This window comes from Phocoena phocoena, chromosome 9 (genome assembly GCF_963924675.1).
Source record: "Phocoena phocoena chromosome 9, mPhoPho1.1, whole genome shotgun sequence".
Classification (NCBI taxonomy): Eukaryota; Metazoa; Chordata; class Mammalia; order Artiodactyla; family Phocoenidae; genus Phocoena; species Phocoena phocoena.
This window is the reverse complement of record NC_089227.1, coordinates 18,136,061-18,157,819: the sequence shown is the minus strand read 5'-3', so window position 1 is coordinate 18,157,819 and position 21,759 is coordinate 18,136,061. Positions and strand designations below refer to the sequence as shown.

The window sequence follows — 21,759 nt, the reverse complement described above, 5'->3', positions numbered from 1 at the left end:
TTAGAATACTAAGATTATTTTATCATGCTTATCGACTTCATATTATATTTTTCATGTACATTTGCTCTATTAGTAAAGAGAAAAAACTGAACGACCCTTGCAAAATGCATACATCATCTGCTCTAAATTGCCACGGCAACCAGATGGGAGTTCTCTGATTTCCTTCCAGCTGCTATTTCTTTTCCATTCCAGCAGAGAAAAAGAAGTAAACCTCACATTTGGCAGAAAAAGAAGTACTTTCCTTTGTTATCAGCTTAAATGGCAACTGACACCATTTAAGAAATTAATTCAGTTAATCTTTAACCAAAACATAAAGAAAAGGAATCCCAAACCAATTTCTTCAGGTAGTATTCTAGGGACATTCACATAAAGTCAAATTTCTTTTTCTTTCCTTGTATGTCGACAGCCTAAATCTAAAACTCACTCTCTTCCTCCCACCCTTCTTCTCACTCTTCCTCTCTTGGTGGTAATTGTCAGCCTGAGAAACATGCAATCTGGCATTTCTACTTAAGGACAGAATCAATCAGTATACACTTTCTCTCAAAATAGCTTATCTAAAAAGGCTAGCTGCTGTAGCACTGGGTAACGTCACACAGCTAGGGAGGGAAAAGCCACAATGATTTCATGTATTCCTCTCCAATGAAAAGAGAATTTCTAAACTTTGTATAAATCAAACCTAAATGTGAAGTGTCTGCTGTGGTAGGCAGAATTCTAAAATGAGCCCCAATGACCCTTGCCCTGTGTAATTCCCTGTTCCTCTGAGTGTGGGTAGCCCTGTGAATATGATATCACTCTTGTAATTACGTTAAGTTATGTGGCAAAAGGGCAGATACACTGGGTGGGCCTAACCTAACCACATGAGCCTTTTTACAGGTGAGGGTTTTTCTCTGACTGGTCACAGAAAAAGTCAGGGGCGTGCTTGAGCTAGCCTGCAAAAAAGCAAACATTCATGTCAGGAACTGCCCATTAGGGCCACAGAGCAAGGAATTACGGGTGGCCTCTAGGAGTGAGAGTGGTCCCCAGCCAACAGCTAGAAGGATAACAACAACTTCAGTGCAAGGAAGAGTTCTGCCAATAACTAGTCATCTTAAAAGAGGACTCCAATCCCCAGATGAGAACTGCAGCCTTGGCCAGCAGTTTGGTTTCAGTCCAGTGAGAAATCAGCCACCTGTGCAGCCCTAACTTCTGACCTACAGAACTGTGAGCTAATAAACAGGTATTGTTTTCACCTGCTAAGTGTGGTAATTTGTGCAGCAATAGAAAATGAATAGAGCTGCCAAGTTCTCAATAAGTAATAGAGTAGTTCACTTTAAATTATCAGATTTTGGCCTCAACCAAATCTGGCATTTTTTAAATAATTGAAATGATCAGAGGAATTAAGAAGCTGGGTAATAAGAATGTGACAGCCAATTCTCTTTGGGGCACAGGCAAGTTAAAAAAAAAAAAAAAAGAAAGAAAGGAAAACAAAACCTTATTCCCCAAATTCTAACAGAAACAATCATAATTCCAAGCCAGACACTTTACATGGTCTTACTAAGACTGTGTTGTCTTCTAGAACACTGAACATAGTTAGTGAAGATGTAAGTAAATCACACCTGCTTCCCAACTAAACTACACCTTAGATAGCAAACGAGTTGACTACTTGACCACCTAACAACATATGTATGACGGAGCTATAGACTTCTCATCCACCTGTATTATTAATACTTCATAAAACAGTGTGGGGCCTGGCAGTACACGTTATTACTACTGAAGAAGAGAAAGGCAGACAGAAAAGTTTAATCCAGAGCCCAAAAGCGTGTAAAAATGGCGTCCATTGATTCCACAAATACTCAGAATAGCATATAACAGCAGTCCCCAGCCTTTCTGACACCAGGGACCAGTTTCGTGGAAGACAGTTTTTCCATGGGATGGGGTGGGGGATGGTTTCGGGATGATTCAAGCACATTACGTTTATTGTGCGCTTTCCTTCTTATTATTGTTACACTGTACTACATAATGAAATGATTATACAGCTCACCATAATGCAGAATCCGTGGGAGCCCTGAGCTTGTTTTCCTGCAACTAGATGGTCCCACCTGGGGGTGACAGGAGACAGTGACACCTGAAGTGTGTGCCTTAGGTCCAGTCTACTCCATAAGATGCAGCTTAATTGTCACTTTCCACTCACTGAGTTTTGATATGAGTCTGCAAGCAATTGATTTATCATGGTCTCTAGGCAGTCAAAGCTCTCTGCCAATGATAATCTGTGTTTGCAGCCGCTCCCCAGCGCTAGCAGCGCCTCAGCTCCACCTCAGATCATCAGGCACTAGATTCCCATAAGGAGCGCACAGCCTAGATCCCTCGCACGCACAGTTCACAGTAGGGTTTGCACTCCTATGAGAATCTGATGCTGCCACTGATCTGACAAGAGGTGGAGCTCGGGTGGCAATGCGAGTGACGGGGAGTGGCTGCAAATACAGATGAGGCTTCACTCGCCCGCCACTCACCTCCTGCTGTGCGGCCCGGTTCCTAACAAGTCACCAACCGATATTGGTCCGTGGCCCGGGGGTTGGGGATCCCTGGCGTATAGCATGCACCATGACGTGTACCGGGGTACAAAGGAGCCCAGCACTGAGGGATGCATGGTCTAGCAAGAGGGCTCTAGAGAAATGCCTGTAAACGCATGAATATAGGAACATAACTGCTCCAAGTGTTGTTATAGAGGAGGAGGTGGCAGAGGGCTGAGCCAGAAACATCTACATGCTGGGAGTGATCTTAGAGACAGAACAGAATGAGGCACAGGGGGTGGAGGAGGGTGGCCAAGGCCCAGGAACAGGGTGATGAGAGGCACAAAGGCCTAAACTAGTCCAGTGTGGCTGGAGACAGGGAAGAGGTTCAGCAGCAGCCAGCTGACAGAGGAACGACCCACAGTTCTAAGGGATTTGCGCTCTATCCTTAAGGCAAGTAGGAGCCACTGAAATACAATTTTAGGACCAGAGAGTTGCTCTCTGCAAAAAACATATGAAATTGGTATACAGAATGGGTAGAAAGGATAAAAGACAGAAGCAGGGAAACTAGTGAGGTGTCGCAGGAGGAAATGATGAAAACCTGAACTCAGAACTCAGTAATTCATTTGCTGGAGGTGAGTGTCTGTCTCCTAGGTTTCTGATAGTAAGATAGTGTTACCATTAATTTGGAGAGAGAACACAGCAGCAGGAGGAGGAATGGTTTGCAGTGAAAGCTTACTTCTGTTTCAGCTCATCAGAGTTTGAGGGGCATGTGGGATGTCCAGCATTGTAGAAATACAGTGGACTGCTTGGTATATAGGATCTATAGTTAAAAAATAAAGGTTTAGGCTGCCAATAGAAACAGAGGTCATGAGTGAACAGCTGGTAAACAATGCCTCTCCAAGCATGTGAGAGTGCCAAAGAGAACTGAGGGGTTCAAGAGCAAGGCCTAGTTAAGAGCTAACATACAAGGTTAGTCAAACCACCAACAGATTCTAGCCTTCCTGGTTCATGATCTGCAAGCAGTGACCCATAGCATAATCACCAAGATAAATTCATAAATTTCAAAGACAGATTTTGGAGAATATATAAGTTTTACCTCATATAAGCCTACCTTTTTACATTAGGACGAGATATACATATAAAATCTAGCAAACTAAGAACCCGTGTGTTTCTATCTAAAAGGCTCTGTTTGTAGGCAATCTGAAGCCAGCTGGGTACAGGGTAAACTGCCACTACAAAAACAAAAGGGCGGGGGGTGGGGGGAGAATTGTTTACTAAGACCTGTATGTTGATGAAACTTAACTAGAACAACTGCCTCCTGCTACTCAGGAAATAACGCAAAATGTACCACTTTGAACATGGCTTCTGCACACCTCCGCAAGATTTAAATCAAAAAGCAACTATAATTATATGACACAATAGCCACTAGCCAAATTAAACAGAATAAAATTTAAGATTCAGTTCTTCCGTCACTCTAGCCTCATTTTAAGGGCTCAAGCAGCCAGAACCACATACAGCTGGTGACTTATGGTACTGAACAGTGCAGATAATAGAACACTTCCATCATCACAGAAAGTTCTACTGGACAGTGCTGCTCTAGGCAACATTTTAGCAACGTGAACCTCCTCTAGCATATCATTACTTTTAATAAGTAAACAAAATTAACTGAAAAGAGTTTGGAACATTTTTTTATACAGCCCACCATTGGAAATTTTAGCTGTAAAATTATAAACAGGAAGAGTATATTCATTTTTAATTTGACAGATGATTCCAATATCTGAATATCCTTTAGCTCAGCACACCTCCTTACTGGAATTCACCCGATACTCACAGTGACAATATCTGTAAATAGCAATATATTGGGGCCTAAATGTCCATCAATGGGAGACTTGTTAATAACATGATGATAGATTATGGCACATGCATACAACAAAACTCTTCTATAAAAAATGAGGCAAATGAAATTAAGAAAATTCCATCCAGGGCTTCCCTGGTGGCTCAGTGGTTGAGAGTCCGCCTTCCGATGCAGGGGACGCGGGTTCGTGCCCTGGTCCGGGAGGATCCCACGTGCCGCGGAGCGGCTGGGCCCGTGAGCCATGGTCGCCGAGCCTGCGCGTCCGGAGCCTGTGCTCCGCAACGGGAGAGGCCACAACAGTGAGAGGCCCACGTACCGCAAAAAAAAAAAAAAGAAAGAAAGAAAATTCCATCCACAATAGCATCAAAAAGAATAAAACACAGAGCTCCGGTGGCAACCATGGCATATACCAGCCTCACGGTGCCTCTCATTATGATGAGCATGTTCTGTGGCTTCATCAGCTTCCTGGTGCCCTGGTTCATCTGAAAGGGTCCCAACCAGGGAGTTATCATCACCATATTGGTGACCTGTTCGGTTTGCCGCTATCTCTTTTGGCTGATCGCAATTCTGGCCCAACTCAACCCTCTCTTTGGACCACAGTTGAAAAATGAAACCATCTGGTACCTCAAGCATCACTGGCCTTGAGGAAGAAGACCTGCTCGCCAGTGCTCAGTCACTGAGGCCACAAAGAGAACTCCTCTGGATGCAAAATCACCTCCACACCCAGACCACCTTCCTTTCCTTAACTCAACCGTTTTAGCCATCAACTGCCTTAAATGTTCCCACCACATTTGAATGCCTTATTCTACAATGCAGTATTTTTTCTGGTCACCTTTCTTATTACACTTTGGTGAATGATGTACCTATTTAACCTAAAGTATGCTGCCTCCATAAAATGTTTATGTACTCTTCTGAGATAGAAAGTGCTGTTCTTCTGAGAAATAATGTTATTCTCTCCTTGGAACCTGTGGATTTGAAGATGGCTCCTTCCTGCTCTCAACAGGGGAATCAGCGAAATGTTTAAGAACTCTTACAAGGCAATAAGACTCCAGTGGGGCAGTCAGTAGGAGAACATGTTCAGAGGGAAAAATCTGTCTCACCAGAATTATACCAAAGTATATTTTCAGGATGAATTTCTTATTTCTGCTATCTTTTAGAATAAATTATTTTTCTGCTTTCCATGGAAAAAGAAGGAATAAGATACAGTTGAACATTGAACAATTAGAGGGTTGGGGCACGGCTGAAAATCGAAGTACAACTTAATAGTTGGCGTTCTGTGTATGTGGTTCCTCCATATACACAGAGTCAACTATCTGTGGACTGTGTAGTACTGTAGTACATACTATTAAAAAAAATCCACGTATAAGTGGACCCAAGTAGTTCAAACCCGTGTTAAGGGTCAACTGTACATAGGAATAAATTTAACAAAAGAAGTTCAAAATATATACTATCAAAGCTAGAAAAGATTACTGAAAGAAATTAAAGAAGATCTAAATAAAAAGAAACACATCCCACGTTAATGGACTGAAGACTTAATTCTGTTAAGATGACAGTATGCCCCAAATTCAACGCCTATCAAAATACCAGTTGGCTTCTTTGCAGAAACTGATAAGCCATTCCTAAAATTCATATGGAAATGCAATGACCCAGAATAGCCAAACCAATATTGAGAAAGAACAATACTGGAAGACTCATGCTTCTTGATTTCAAAACTTACTACAAAGGTACAGTAATCAACAGAGTGTGGCACTGAGAGTCCAGAAATAAACCATCACATTACCATCAAATGATTTTTCAACAAAGGTGCCAAGACCATTCAATAAGAACAGTGTCTTTAAACAAAAGGTGATGAGATAAATGAACACCCACATGCAAAAGAATAAAGTAGGACTCCTAACTCACACTACACGCAAAAATTAACTCACAGTAGATCAAAGACCCAGATGTTAAGACCTAAAACTATTTAAAACTCCTAGAAAAGATGTTCATCTTTAGCCATCAGAAAAACAAAAATCAAAACCACAATGAACCACGAATCCACACGTACTAGGATGGCAATAATCAAAAAGACAGATACTAACAAGTGATGGCAAAAATATGCAAATATTAGAACCCTCACAGACTGTTTATAAGAAAGGAAAATGATGTACGCATTTTGAAAAACATTTGAAAAACTAGAAGCAGTTTCTCAAAAGATTAAACAGTTACCATATGACCCAGCAGTTCCACTCCTAGGTATATACACAAGAGAAGCTAAAACATACATCAAAAATAAAAACTTGCGCATAAATGTTCTTAGCCTCATTATTCGTACTACCCCAAAGCAGAAACAATTTAATGTCCATTAATTGATGAATGGATAAATAAAACAAAATAGTAATAGAATAGAATAATACTCAACAATAAAAAGTAATGGAAGTACTGATAGATGCTACGACATGGATGATCCTTGAAAATGTTATGGTAACTCAAAGAAGCTAGCCACTAAAGATATTATATGATTCCATTTACATGTAATTCCCAGAATAGAGAGAAAGTAGGTTAGTGGCCGCTTATGGCTGAGGAGGTGGGAAGAAATGGAGGTAACTACTCAAGTGTACAGAATTTATTGTGGGGATGATGGAAATGTTCTAAAATTAGGTGGTTGGTGATGGTTACAAAATTCTGTGAGTAGACTGAAACATCTTTGAATTGCACATTTTAAATTTTATGGTACATGAATTATCTTTCAATAAAGTTGTTACACGAAAATAAAGAGGCTGTCCTCTATGTACTAATGGAAGATAGGTCGATGATAAATACAAAGGTGCAGCGCAATTGTGTGTGGCATGTACCATTTGTTTTACAGATATAATACAATGCATGCACCTCATGTTAACAGACTGTTTCTGGTGGGAGCAACAAGAAACTGACAATAATGGCTCTCCTCCAGGAAAAGGAGCTCAATGACTGATGGTCAGGGAGAGGAATTAACTTTTCAAAAATTCCTTATACTCCTTTCATACTTTTTCAGTTGGGCACCATGCGCACAGCTACTGAAATTAATTATTAATTTATAAAGACAAGGAAGAAAAATAAGGAAAGGCAAAGTGGATGCTGGGAAAGTGGTTCCTATCTCTGACCCCACCACCACTCCACCCCTCCCCCACCCTTGGCGCCTCGGGAGAATTTACTAAAGAACAACAAAATGCACTGTCTAGGGCTGGAAAGCTAGGATAAAAGTGCAGCTCCAAACAATATGCAGTTTTCTGGTAGAAAGCCTGTGGGTTAGGTGTGAATACCGGTTCCATCACTTAAAAATCCACAAGAATTCAAGTCAGTGACAACTTCCCTGAGCCTCTCAAGAAAGTCAGAGGTTTATGGTAATTTAAAAGGGATGATACATAAATTCCTTGGTATGGTAACTGCGCACATGGTAGGCAGTCAATAAAGGTTAATCCTCACATCCTATTCTCACCTTTCTGGTGTGTGGTTACCATGAACTTGTTGCTTCCTCAGGGCTCCAGCTGTGAATAATAAGGAGGTACACCCTGATATATTATGCATGACAGCGCTATCAGACCTCTGGCCCTTTCTGCTCATCTGTAACTGTGCTAATGCAAAGGTCAGCATCAATCTACCTCTTAACCTCTCTACTTCTAAACTCATGTATTTTATAACCATGATTGGTTATGAGATTTAAGAAAGTTTCAGAAGCATCTCTATTGTTAATTATCACATATTTCTACAAGGCAATATGACAAAATGGGTTGTACTGCTGCTATAACCATCTTTGGGGGAAAAAAAAAGATGTCCAACATAGATTTAAAAAATTTAACACGTAAGCAAACTGCTTAATAAACATTCTCCAGTAACACATGACTTGTTCTAACTAGGTCTTTTTTGACAAGTACAAAGTTAAGCCTAATCCTCAAAGACTTTCTTGTGAACTAGGGTTTCAATGGACTTTACACAACAGCAGTGTTCCCATCTTAAAAACTGTTTCCCCTAGATGGAAGACAAAATTTACAATTGCTGGCAGAGAGTTTTGGTCATCTGAAGAGTTATTAGTCCACTGCAATACGTTCTGCCTCTTTCAAACTTTATAAATTTCAGCCATACACATTCTTCAATATTAGATAAATGGCTTTATTTAAGACTTGCTTCAATTAGCACTAATACCAACCTTACTATAGGAATTGTGTTTATAGTTCTTCAAAAATGCTGAAACACATTAATATTATTCCTGTAGGAATGGCCGTTTTCAGAGATTGGTGGATACCTAAAGAAGCTATCAGAAAAACATTTTCCAGAGAAACAGGAGATTCTGCAAGCACCAAATCCAACCCCAATGGGAGAGGCTCAAGAATAAGGTTAGGATTCCAGCTACAATTGCTATCCAAAGACAGGTCCTAGGAAGAGATAGGACTAGAGAAACAAGAACTAGGATCAACCAGTGAGACGAATTTCGGATACCAAACTTCTCTCGACTAGAGGTAGGGGAAATCTCTCCTATTAATCTGCAATCTCAAGCTTCTCCTTGGGCAGAGTTAGCATTTGAATTTATTATTATACCTTGCTAGTTCTGAAACCCCCAAGCCAAGAATTAACTTGGAGTGCTTCCGGGTCACTGCCGTCCCTGGGTGCCTGGAAGAAGTTAAAAACAAATCCTCTTGGGAGAAATGCATCTTCAATCAGGGCTAACTGGGATTCCAAGCAGTTAAGATTGGGTTGGGCAGGTGTGATTTAATAATTTTTTTCAAATCACCAAATAAATAAGGAAACAATACCCAATGAGCAAGCCAAAAGAAATAATAAACAGCAAAAGTAGCTTCAGATACTAGTACTATGAAATACAGAATATACAATAAATATAATCCTGATAGAAATAAACGAAGGAAACGAAAGCACAAGCAGGAAATTAAAGCATGAGACTTAAAATTCATTGATTGATTAGACAACAAACAAGAGACTGGAATATGGATCTGGAGAAATCATCTAGGATGTACTGGGTTGGCCAGAAAGTTTGCTCGGGTTCTTCTGTAAAACAGGAAAAACCTGAGTGAACTTTTTGGCGAACCCAGTATCACAGAAAGACAAAGAGACTGAAAACATGACGAAAGGTTGAGAAGTGGAGTAGAGAATGAGAAGATCTAACCAATCTACTCTTTGGGCTTCTTGAAGAAGGGAGAAGAAGGAAGAGCTAAGAACTGTCCAGAATTGATAAGGAACATACATCTCAAATTCAGAAAGCACAAAGTGTTCCAGACAAGGAGAAATCTCCAGAACAATAAAACTGAAGAACTCCAAAGGCAAGAGAAAAAAACAGGGAGAAAAACAGCCAGATTTTCTACATAGAAATGACAATTACACTGTCACTAGAGGTCACAAAAGAAAGAAGTCAAACAACAGTGGTGTAAGGTCATCAAAGTGCTAAGAGTCATAATGACTGTCATTTTCAGTTATATAACTGGCTAAAGAAAACACGTAGGGACTTCCCTCGTGGCGCAGCGGTTAATAATCTGTCTGCCAATGCAGGGGACACGGGTTCGATCCCTGGTCTGGGAAGATCTCACATGCCTCAGAGCAATGAAGCCCGCGCGCCTACAGCCCGTGGTCCGCAACAAAGAGAAGCCACCGCAATGAGAAGCCCACCCACCGCAACTAGAGAAAGCCCCCGCGCAGCAACGAAGACCCAACACAGCCAAGGGAGGAAGGGAGGGAGGAAGGAAGGAAAACATGTATACATAAAACAAATAAAGGTATTTTCAAATCAACAAAAACTGAGTTTATCATTTACAGACTTCTTCTAAAGAAACTTCTAAAGAATAGATTTCAGGAAGACATGAAACGATGAGGAAGGAAGGTCTAAATTACAAGAAAAAATGGTGATTGATAAACTCGTAAACATGAGTTAAAACAAATAATGAATGTATATTTCCAGGGTGGCGATAAAAATACTACTCAAAATAACAATATTTTAAAAATCGAACTCTTAAATAATAGAACTATTCTGAGTACTTTACTCATATAATTAACTCAATGCTCAAACAACTCTGAAGTACTATTATTCACCCCATCTTCACAGATGAGGATCATAAGGCACAGGGGGTAAGTTCAAGGTCATACAACTAGTGACTGGAGAGCCAGGAAGGAAGCTTGCCCTACTAGGCAGCAGCTGGAAGCAGTGAAATATTTCCAGACCCAACTTTCTAGTAGAACTAGATCTGCTGCTGTGCCAGTGGACTGTAGAAGGAAGGGTAGGTGGTAAATAACTGACACCGGTGAGAGGCTTGAAAAGGAAACATTGAAGGACACTCACTGGGATGAGATGAATCCTCTGTAGTACGGATATCCACTTACAGCACTCAGACTTCTCCACTCACAGACTGACTCACTAAGACTGAGAGAAGGCCCAGGAATTGGCATGCTTGGTAAGCACCCCAGGAAACTGATGCAGGTGGTTTAAGGGCCACACTTGAAGAAACATTACCAGATTCATATGTCACCACTATAACCACTACATTCAAGTCCTTCAGTCTAAGATTCTATTTGACTTTAATGAGCTTCTAAACAAGAAAAATCATACTCATGTGTAGTTTGGATACCAGATGTCAACTAAACCCTTAAACAAATAATGTGCAGTTTCAAGCTCACCAAAAGATGACACTAGAAAGGATAAACTGTGGTTAAACAATGGAATAACTACTCAGCAATACAAGACAATGAACAAATACAAGAACATGAATGAACTCAAAAGAACTGTGCTAAGTGAAGGAAGTCAAACTACAGAGTATATGATTCCATTTTTAAAAGGCGAAACTTCAGTGATGGAAAGCAGATCAATGGTTGCCAGAGACTAAGGAGTGGGGGAAGGGTACTAACTGTAAAAGGGCTCAAGGGAACTTCTGGTGCTGACGAAATGTTACCTCACAACTGCGGTTGTGGTTATACCATGTATACGTACATGTATACCATGTATACGTACATGGAGTCACAACTCCATGAATTGTACACCTAAAACTGGTGACTCTTTATTTAATGTCAATCATATCTTAATAAAGCTGACTCAAAAAAACAACCGATCATCATAGCCACCAGTGAGTTCTCCCCTGTACACTGCTCTTAACACATGCTCTCATCACCCTCCAGTTGGTTCAGATCAAATACTCTTCACCACCAAATATGAAATTCTGCAAACCCCCCAGTCATGTATGTTAACACATGGGAAACTCACTGCCTAGTTTTAAAACACTCACTAACCTGCAAGGGCAGTACTGAACAGGTAAGAAAATAAAAGCTTTAGTGTTCAACATAAGAGCCTTACCTAAGGTGGAACAGAAATTCAAAACATAACGTGTTGCTGAGACTAGCACCCATGAAACCAAATGCTACAAATACTCCCCCTTGTATTCACACATGACACAGTACCGTCTCAGTTCAAATTTATCTCACAACTGAGGACTGTCTTGAAAAACATCAAACTGGTATCTCTGATGAGGCAGGAGCTATAAAGTACTCCACCAGTCTGATCATCCCACCGACTCAGATCAGAGAGAACTCACGGACTGTGATATTCTCTCCTACAGTTGTGCTCATAAATTTTGTGATTCTACCCTATAGTTCCAAATTCTGCTTGACTACCCACGTACAGAGAAGATACCTCACATTTGTTCAAGAAATATTTATCAAACTTTTTTATTGTTAAAAATGAGTAAAAGCTGTCTTCGTGCATGGAACCAGGTGTCTGACAGACTAGAGCAGACAAGTATACAAATAACAATATAAAACAAGGTGGACCATGGTTCAGAAAGATTATTACCTTAATCACCTCAATATAGTCAAGGTTCCAAGGTCCAGGGAATACAATGAGAACAAAACAAAATACCCAGAAAGGCAGAAATGTTTTCTCTGGCTCGTTTAGTCCCCACGGAATCCATAGAGAAAGTAGTGACAACTGAGGCTGAACTGTGAGGAAGAGCTTTTGAGGCAAGGGGAACCTCAGGAATAAGCACAGGCATGGCAACAGGAAAGTCCAGTTTTGCTGATATTCAAGGTACCCACAGGAGAATATTGGCAGAAATGCTAGAAAGAAAGACTGAAACCAGATTGTGACATCCTTGAATGAAGAATATGGAGTTTACTTCTGGTAAGATATAAAACGTCATGCAAAATTTAATCTATATTTATTTTAGGATCTGTAACACAACAGTTCTTATAAGACTATACACCATGATCATGTAGAAGCTTTTTCAAAAGACAAAAGCCTACAAGCAGGAGATTCTGACTCAGTAGGTCTGGAATGTGGCCTGGGCACATGTCACTAGGAGTCTGACACACACCCAGTTAAGAATCTCCGCTGTAAGGAGCCATTACCGTGTCTTACAGATGTCTTCCGGTAATACACTCAAGTGTGCTTATGACTGAAACACAAGCAAGGAAAGCAAATACTACTAGGCACAGGCAAAGAAAGGCAGATTTCAAATAAGAACTTCTGATGCTCCAGAAGATTTCAGGAATAGGACATTCCACTCTAATAAATGTATGTCTCTTAAAAAGTTACTACACTAATCAGTCTGTTTTAATCACCTACTTCATTCAAGTAAATCCAAATTTTAGTTAATTCCATCAAAATATACATAATTATACCATTAAGTATTCAGAGTTTAAACTCAGAAAAACCATAGCTAAAGGACTTCTCTAATTTAAACATGACTGATTAACACCATACATTTTTCTTCTCTCCTTCCCGTAGTAAAAAACAAAAAAAACCAAGAAAATCCAAAATAACAAAGACAATGGAATAGTAAAAATCAAGGAACAAGAAATTCAACAATGTTTTTAGAAAACAAAGTCAATGCAGGAGGTAACAAATAGGAAGAACGAAGCACTACAACCGACAGTGCCAGACACGGACCAGAGACTAGTCCAACCCAGAACCACAGAGCCTCGACATAAAAACCAAGGACTGGGGAGATGGCAGATTGTTGGGGGGATGCTACTGAATACACAGAGCTTAGCTGGACAGAGCCATGGCTCCTTCCCCACTCACCCCTACCCCCAGGTAGGCAGATTACAACCTTTCCTGAAGCAAGGACTGGTTATTTTGGAGAAAGTCTTTGCTTCAGGAAAGACTGTGATCTGGCTACAATCTTTTGGAGAAGGTATGGTAAGGTACTGTGATGAGAAACCATTTTGATAATTAATAGAATCTCAGATTCCTTGCTCCACTCTGCCCCGCTGAACAGGAGTAAAGAGAATTCCTTACTGGAGAAACGGAATAGCCACACCCAGGCCAGGCCCATATACAGTTACAACAGAATTCATTTTTAAAACATCCTTCTCTTAAAAACTAATAAGCAGGCTTCCCTGGTGGCGCAGTGGTTGACAGTCTGCCTGCCGATGAAGGGGACACGGGTTCGTGCCCCGGTCTGGGAGGATTCCACATGCTGCGGAGCGGCTGGGCCCGTGAGCCATGGCCGCTGAGCCTGCACATGTCTGGAGCCTGTGCTCCGCAACAGGAGAGGCCACAGCAGTGAGAGGCCCGCATACCGCAAAAAAACAAAACAAAACAAAACAAAACAAAAAAACTAATGAGCGTTTAACATATCACACACTGGGTTCTCTCTACACCTTGATAAGGGTCAACCAGCTCCTATAACCCAGGTTCGTTTCAGGCTTTCCAGTGCTGGCGGTTGATGACTCTTTACTAGGTATGATGCTGAGTAGCTGACTGAGGACAAGAGCTAAGCTTTAGTGCCTATGTTCTTATTAGCACGGGTGCTTACTCAGGCAGACATTAAACAATACAAGCTGAATAAAAAACCAAAATAGAAAAGGTGTATGCCTGCTACTTTCTAAATCATTAAGCCTATAATCTAAAACTTTGATTTCACTATCTTACATTGATTCTGAACTCCAGTGAAGTCACAAAAATTTTCTATATTAAAGAATACATTTCCTAGTGCTTTCTTCCTCCCAAATATGCAGTAAATAATAAGGTGTCATTTGAAAGTATAAGAAATTCTGTTGACTAGAGATGCTATTTCTACGTGTTAGGAATTCATGAATAAAGAATCTTACTAAGGACTTAGTTACAAACCGGTGGCAAGAACAGGCAAAAATTCCCAACTGGTGTACACGTGACCTAGAGGCATACAAGTTAGACAGTCTATTCATCACTACTTATTCGGGAGAATTTTAGGAACTCAAATAATATATGACTTAAATCCTGAAAAAGTGAAATAACGTTTCATTTAAATGGTTGTTTTAAAATCAGCAGACAGGGACTTCCCTGGTGGTGCAGTGGTTAAGAATCTGCCTGCCAATGTAGGGGACACAGGTTCAAGCCCTGGTCCGGGAAGATCCCACATGCCGCAGAGCAACTAAGCCCATGCACCGCAACTACTGAGCCTGTGCTCTAGAGCCCGTGAGCCACAACTACTGAGCCTGAGTGCCACAACTACTGAAGCCTGTGCGCCGAGAGCCCATGCTCTGCAACAAGAGAAGCCACCGCAATGAGAAGCCCATGCACCGCAAAAAAGAGTAGCCCCTGCTCGCCGCCAACTAGAGAAAACCCGCGCGCACCAACGAGGACCCAACGCAACCAAAAACAAACAAATAATAAAAATAAATAAATTAATTAAAAGATTTGTTTAAAAAAACAGCAGACAGGGCTTCCCTGGTGGTGCAGTGGTTGAGAGTCCGCCTGCCGTTGCAGGGGACACGGGTTCGTGCCCTGGTCCGGGAAGATCCCACATGCCGCGGAGCAGCTGGGCCCGTGAGCCATGGCCACTGAGCCTGCACGTCTTGAGCCTGTGCTCTGCAACGGGAGAGGCCACAACAGTGAGAGGCCTGCGTACCGCAAGAAAAAAAAAAACAGCCAACAAAAACTACATACAGCCCCCCCAAAAAAAGGTGGAGCTTAAATGTGGCAGTAAAATTAATGTTTTATATACTGAATGCTTTAAGGTCAACTTGTTTCTCCTCATTCTTGGATCCATTATAGTACAGTCTGACTTGTGATACCAAGCTAAAATAAAAACTCTTTCAATAGTTCGCTATTTTCTTGGAACACAGTCTCAGGAGTAACTTACCAGTTCAAAGACTTTCCACATTTAAAAATCAAACAGGGGCTTCCCTGGTGGCGCAGTGGTTGAGAGTCCACCTGCCGATGCAGGGGATGCGGGTTCGTGCCCCGGTCCGGGAAGATCCCGCATGCCGCGGAGCGGCTGGGCCCGTGGGCCATGGCCAATGAGCCTGCACGTCCGGAGCCTGTGCTCCGCGGTGGGAGAGGCCACGACAGTGAGAGGCCCGCGTACCGCAAAAAAAAAAAAAAAAAATCAAACATACTGAGAAACTGCTATACAAAAATCTGTACAAGTGACACCCTCATCATCAGAGAACATCTTTATTGGTAGTTTAACTGCTTAAGATGAGCTCCTGCACATATTCCACTATAGACATCCCAACAAAGAAAGAACTGTTTCCTTACAATGGCTCATTAACTTTTCTAATAAGTAATAATCCATGCTATAAAAACAAAAAATGCACTATACTCAATAAAGTTTGAAACTTAAAATCTGAAGTAAAATTTGATCAAACAGTAACTGAAAACAATATTCCTAACAATTCAATAAGCATTTTAAGCAGAAAATAGTTTTTAACAGCAAAATTACTGTTAAGTTTTAAGACTTCTATTTTCTCACCTACTTCAGTATCTATTCTGAGTACTGCTAACTCTTTAAACACTATTATTCCACAGTATTCCTTATGTGTTTTCCATCATAAATTACATTCTTGAGAAAGACCATTCTGGTGTAAATACAGCAGCTGAATGGATAATAACATGAATTTTAAAACACACTTCCAATAGACTTGCACTTACATGCAACTGTAACCTTACTGACCATTTACTACATCATTCTCTGTTTGCTTCATCATGAACAAGAGTGATATGGCTGCAGACCTCACAGAGTATTTTGTTGGAACTACACTGGAATCGGAAAAGGGAAGTTTATAATTTTTTTGATGGAAAAAGCCATCTAAACTCTAGTTCCTGCTATGAGCCAGGCATTATCCAAATGCTTTCACATTTATTCAAATAATCTTTAAAAAGACACAAAGGGCACAGAATAAAATTTCACTACTGATGCAATTACTCTTTGTGCAAAATGACTCAGGTATAAGAGAGGCCAGACCCACCTTGACCCCAGGGCCTCTCAGTCCAGAAAAAAGCATGTTGAGACCACATGATTTCAAAACCTTAGCTCTATCTGCCCAGAATGGGCCCAATGGCAATAATTCCACGAATGATCTCTTCAGCTTAAAAAAAAAAATCAACTGTAACAACTATTTTTTGCCTAATGTCAGCAAAAATGAAAAAGCCTCTTCTGAAGAGATTCCTAAAGTGCTGACCAGCCACAGGCTTTCTTTCCACATTTTAATAATCCAGGCAGAATGCAGAATTGAAGGCCACTCCTTCCCCATCTGTCCCTGCCATCCTGCTATACCTCCCTACCCAAGTTGATCTCCTATCTGGATCCAACCCTGTCTCTTCTGCCTTATAAAAGCCATGCTTCCCTACTCCATCTCAGCAGTTACACTCTTCCTTCAACAGTCAGGTCTGTGGACCATCGGTCCTCCACAGAACTCGGCCCTCTTGTAGTTTGGTGACCTGCACACGCATTTTCCTCTCCCAAGCCCAGGTTTCACCACCTTCTCCAAACCACCCAATTTCTGGTTTGGTGTCTTGCACATCACAAAATTTCAAAACTCTGTATTTTTTCTCTCACCTGTATTTTAGATAGTTGCGATGGAGAAGAAAAGAACCCTGGATAACTGAGTTCTTGCTATACAGATATTTAATCTGTTAGGTCAAGAAGACAGCTAATGTTCAAACATTTAACTTCTTTCTTTAATTTAAAAACATGAAACTACTTCCAAATCCTAAAATTATCTAATCCTTTTCTAAAATAAATTCAATGTCCAAACACAATAAAATTATTTACTTTATAATTCTGAATAATATATGTGTGAATTTAAACAAACAAAAAAGCCTTATCTGGAATTCCCACAGGTACTTTATAAAACAGCCTGACCAGGGAAGGGGTCAGCACAAACAAGGCTCGTGCTACCATGAATTACATTACAGGAACACCTCAAACCAATAATTTAATCCTGCTCACTGTGAACCACTGTCTGTGTTCTTATTCTAAGTAAAAATATGCTTCCAGAAGTGATGTTTTATCTTCACAAAGTAGTAACTGAACTTCAAAGGCACACTGTAAAAGACTCAAATATTCAATATGTTGGTCATGTACTTTTGTTCAACAAGTAATTTATTAAAGACCAACTACGTGCCATGCACTGTGCTAGGCAATACACTGATTTACAAACAAAGGGACACAATCTTTGATGAGGAAACACACAACAGACTATCATCTCTGAAGATTTTTAATAACAGCTCCAACATATAAAGATGGATGTAGGGCTTCCCTGGTGGCGCAGTGGTTGAGAGTCCGCCTGCCAATGCAGGGGACGCGGGTTCGTGCCCTGGTCCGGGAAGATCCCACATGCCACGGAGCGGCTGGGCCCGTGAGCCATGGCCGCTGAACCTGCACGTCCGGAGCCTGTGCTCTGCAATGGGAGAGGCCACAACAGTGAGAGGCCCACGTAACCACAAAAAAAAAAAAAAAAAAAAGATGGATGTAGAGAAGCAAAGTAAGTTTCCATTCCACCAGCACGTGCATTCCATCATGCTCCCAACAGAAAAACGGTTTCTATTTATGGGGTCAGTTGGAATTGCCAACTCTGGGTTTTATCAAATTTCTTTCACGTGAAAAGGAAGACAATAGAGTAATAAAAGAATAAGCACAAAGCTGGTTTCCTGAACCAGCTGCAACTGAAACAGAAGTTAAAATTATACACCTAGGAAACAGTGGTATTACTTTAAAAATTCTTCTAATGTTTAAGAATGCTAAAGCATAAAAAAAAGAACAGATTAACCCAATACCCACTGGTACGTGTGAAAGTTCTATAAACATATATAAATTGTATCATGATGCAAACCCAATTCTCTGTTATCATTTCAAGTATCTCCATTAGTATTCAAACAGCTACTTTGTCAAACAATCTTAGCACCTTTTTCTTCCAATTTTTTTTTGGCCTCTCTGCGTGGCTTGCGGGATCTTAGTTCCCCAACCAGGGATTGAACCCGGGCCACTGGACTGCCAGGAAACCCCCCTCTTCCAGCTTTAAAGAGAAAATTACCTGCTTGGGCTTCCTTGCTGGTGCAGTGGTTAAGAATCCACCTGTCAACACAGAGGACACGGGTTCGAGCCCTGGTCCGGGAAGATCCCACATGTTGCAGAGCAACTAAGCCCGTGCGCCACAACTACTGAACCTGCACTCTAGAGCCCGTGTGCCACAACCACTGAGCCTGCGTGCCACAACTACTGAAGCCTGCACGTCTAGAGCCCATGCTCTGCAACAAGAGAAGCCACCGCAATGAGAAGCCCCACACCACAACGAAGAGCAGCCCCCACTCGCCGCAACTCGAGAAAGCCCGTGCACAGCAATGAAGACCCAACGCAGCCAAATAAATAAATTAATTAATTAAATCTATTTAAAAAAAGAGAAAATTACCTTCTTAATCAAAACAAACAAAAAAACAAACAAAAAAAACCCTCAAAAAACTCTTAAGTGAACATAAAAACAGTAATTATAAAATTTAAGTTCTAGTTCTTTCAAAAATCAAGCTGAAAATGATTAGCATAATCATCTTCCTATGGATAACTTTGACTTACCATTTAGTTCTCTCTGTATGTGCACCTATAATCTAATCCAGCTCTTCTGTTTCTCCTTCCAGGAACCACCACCACCATTTATACACCTCAGTAGCGAACAGAGAGCCTGGGAGTTATCCTCAACTTCAGTCCCGGCCCCTAAATATGACCAGCCACCAATGAATTGGCCTCCTTGATGTCTACAGACCATCCCCGCTTCCCACCACCCTGTTGTGCTCAGACCACAAATGCCCCTCAACTGAATTATTACCACATGTTACCCTTAGCCTCCACCCACCCAATTTATGTCCCACACTGTAGTGAAAGTAACCATTCAAAAACACAAATCTGATCTCATTTCTTTCTTAAATCCTTTTGCCCTTGAGATAAAGCAAAATATTCTTAACATGATAAATACAACTCTGATGATCTGGGCCCTGCTTAAGGGTCCAGCCTCATCTAACCCCTTTGCTCTTTTTTTCTCTCCCTCTTGTTTATTATATTATATTCCATTATTTCAAACATACAAAACCGGCATGCCCACTTGCAATATTAACAAACCTTGATATTTCATCATAACTGCTTCGCATCTTTTAAAAGAAGGACTCAGTTATTACAGGCAGAGCTGAAGCCCCTGGATTCATTCCCCTCCTTCGACAGTTAAAAGCTATCCTGAAATTAAAGACTCATCATTCCTGTGCATGAGTCTATGCATGCATGTTTATACATGGTTTATACTTTAACCATACGGCTTGTACCAATAAACATGTACAGTCTGTGCATGGTTTATACTTTAACCATACAGCTTGTACCAATAAACAATATGTGGTATTATACTGTATGTCATTTTACAATTTTTTTTTCCACTCAGTTTGTTTTCTGAGATTTACCCATGTTGACAAAGGTAACTCCAGTTCTTGCTGTAACTGTCATATAGTATTACATCATCTGAATATTCACCAGTATATTGAGCCCTTTTCTCAATGAACGTCTGGGATGTATCACCTTATATTATCACAAACACGCTGACATTTTCACACACATCTCCTTGTGCAGGCATACAAGGGTTTCTCAAAGGCAGACTCTGTCAAGCTACACTCAGCAACTCATGAAACCAATACACTTGGTTACAGACCGTGTTTTATTAAAAATGAAAGTAGAAAATGTGTTTCATATATAAGAGTACTGCTTCTTTAAACATATTTCCGTTATACACAGACAGGTCAATGTACGCACTGGGTCACAAAAGAATAAAATATGGAACCCCCTTGCTTGAAAGTGTGTATCTAGAAGTAAAACTCTAATGAGCAGGCTATGCACACCTTCAACTCTGATGCAGTGATGATTCACAGAATTACCCACCTGGAGTTTTTCTTTAATGTGTGAGGTAGGGCTCTAGTACTGGCTTATTCCATATGGATGACCAATTGTCCCAGCAATTATTTATTTTAGATCAGATTACAAGTTACACATGTCCAGTGAATTTACAGACTACTTCAGAAGAAATGGCTTCTGCACAATATTAAATCATTCCATCCTATGTTCACCTTATGTTCAAGAGGGCTTTTACGCCCTCAGTAATATTTTGTCATTTTCTCCATAAGGGCCATGCATAGCTTTGTAAAGAGTTACTTCTAGGAATTCAGAATCTCTGTCCTTTGTTCAAAAAAGATCTTAACACATTGTAACTACCCAGTAAATACTGGGTTGGCCAAAAAGTTCGTTTGGGTTTTTCTGAACAAACTTATCATTTGGTTAATGTCGCCTCAAGTTTCAGTTTGCCACCATCTTACATTTGGGAACACTTAGAATTCCAAGTCAAACTGCAAACTGTCTGAAAATTTACCTTGCCATTATACCTGATTTTATTTCATGAATTTTGTATGTTGAGCTACTATTTAAAGTGAACTTAAACATCCTCCGTGGCCAAAAAAGTTTCAAATGTTTACCTGCTATATCAAAGTTAATTTTTTTCATGAGCAAAAAGCCCTAATCTCAAGACACACATGAGCTTAAATATAAATATAAAAAAGCTTAAATATAAAATATTTGATATGTTAAAATATCAAATCAACAGATCTCCTTTCCTAGAATGTTGCCACCATCCAAAAACTGTCAGTAAACTTTGGCTTTTGCTTTTTTGCCTATCAAGGCCGTGGACAATGGATTTTATTTAACACTAGCAACTGGCCTCTCCCCATTTGCACTGGAGAATGACTGCTGCTACTACCCCTGGAGCAGGCTACAGACAGCTGCCAACCAGCACTTAAGCTCATCTGCCCTGGTAACTTTCTCTTTAAGACTCACACTTGAAGCCGTGAGTTGTTGCTATCTGTGTTACGTCCTGGATGAAGTGCGGCAGGGCTTCCAAATCATCTACCGGCCCCCCTCTCACAGATGATGGCCACCTTACTCCCAAAGCCACTCAAAGTATGACCCCATAGCCTATATTTTCACTCAGAACATCTCAAATCTTCTAAATTTGGTGAAAAACTACCCAGCCATTTTTTACACTGTTAATTAGACACAAAAAAAGAAATCTTATGTATAAAGTTTAACAGGCTGCATCTAGAAAACAAGCACTCTTAAGACTGTGGAGGGTACTTCCCTGATGGTCCAGTGGCTAAGACTCCAAGCTCCCCATGCA

At 40.6% G+C, this 21,759-nt stretch overlaps 1 protein-coding gene and 1 pseudogene across 4 annotated transcripts in view; one reads left to right on the top strand and one right to left on the bottom strand.

The window, feature by feature from the left end:
* SRPK2 (SRSF protein kinase 2) overlaps positions 1-21,759 on the bottom strand; it is a 226,343-nt gene that overhangs the window by 75,382 nt on the left and 129,202 nt on the right. The gene's annotated exons all lie outside the window — the stretch shown is intronic.
* LOC136128373 (V-type proton ATPase subunit e 1 pseudogene) lies at positions 4,747-4,992 on the top strand (annotated as a pseudogene).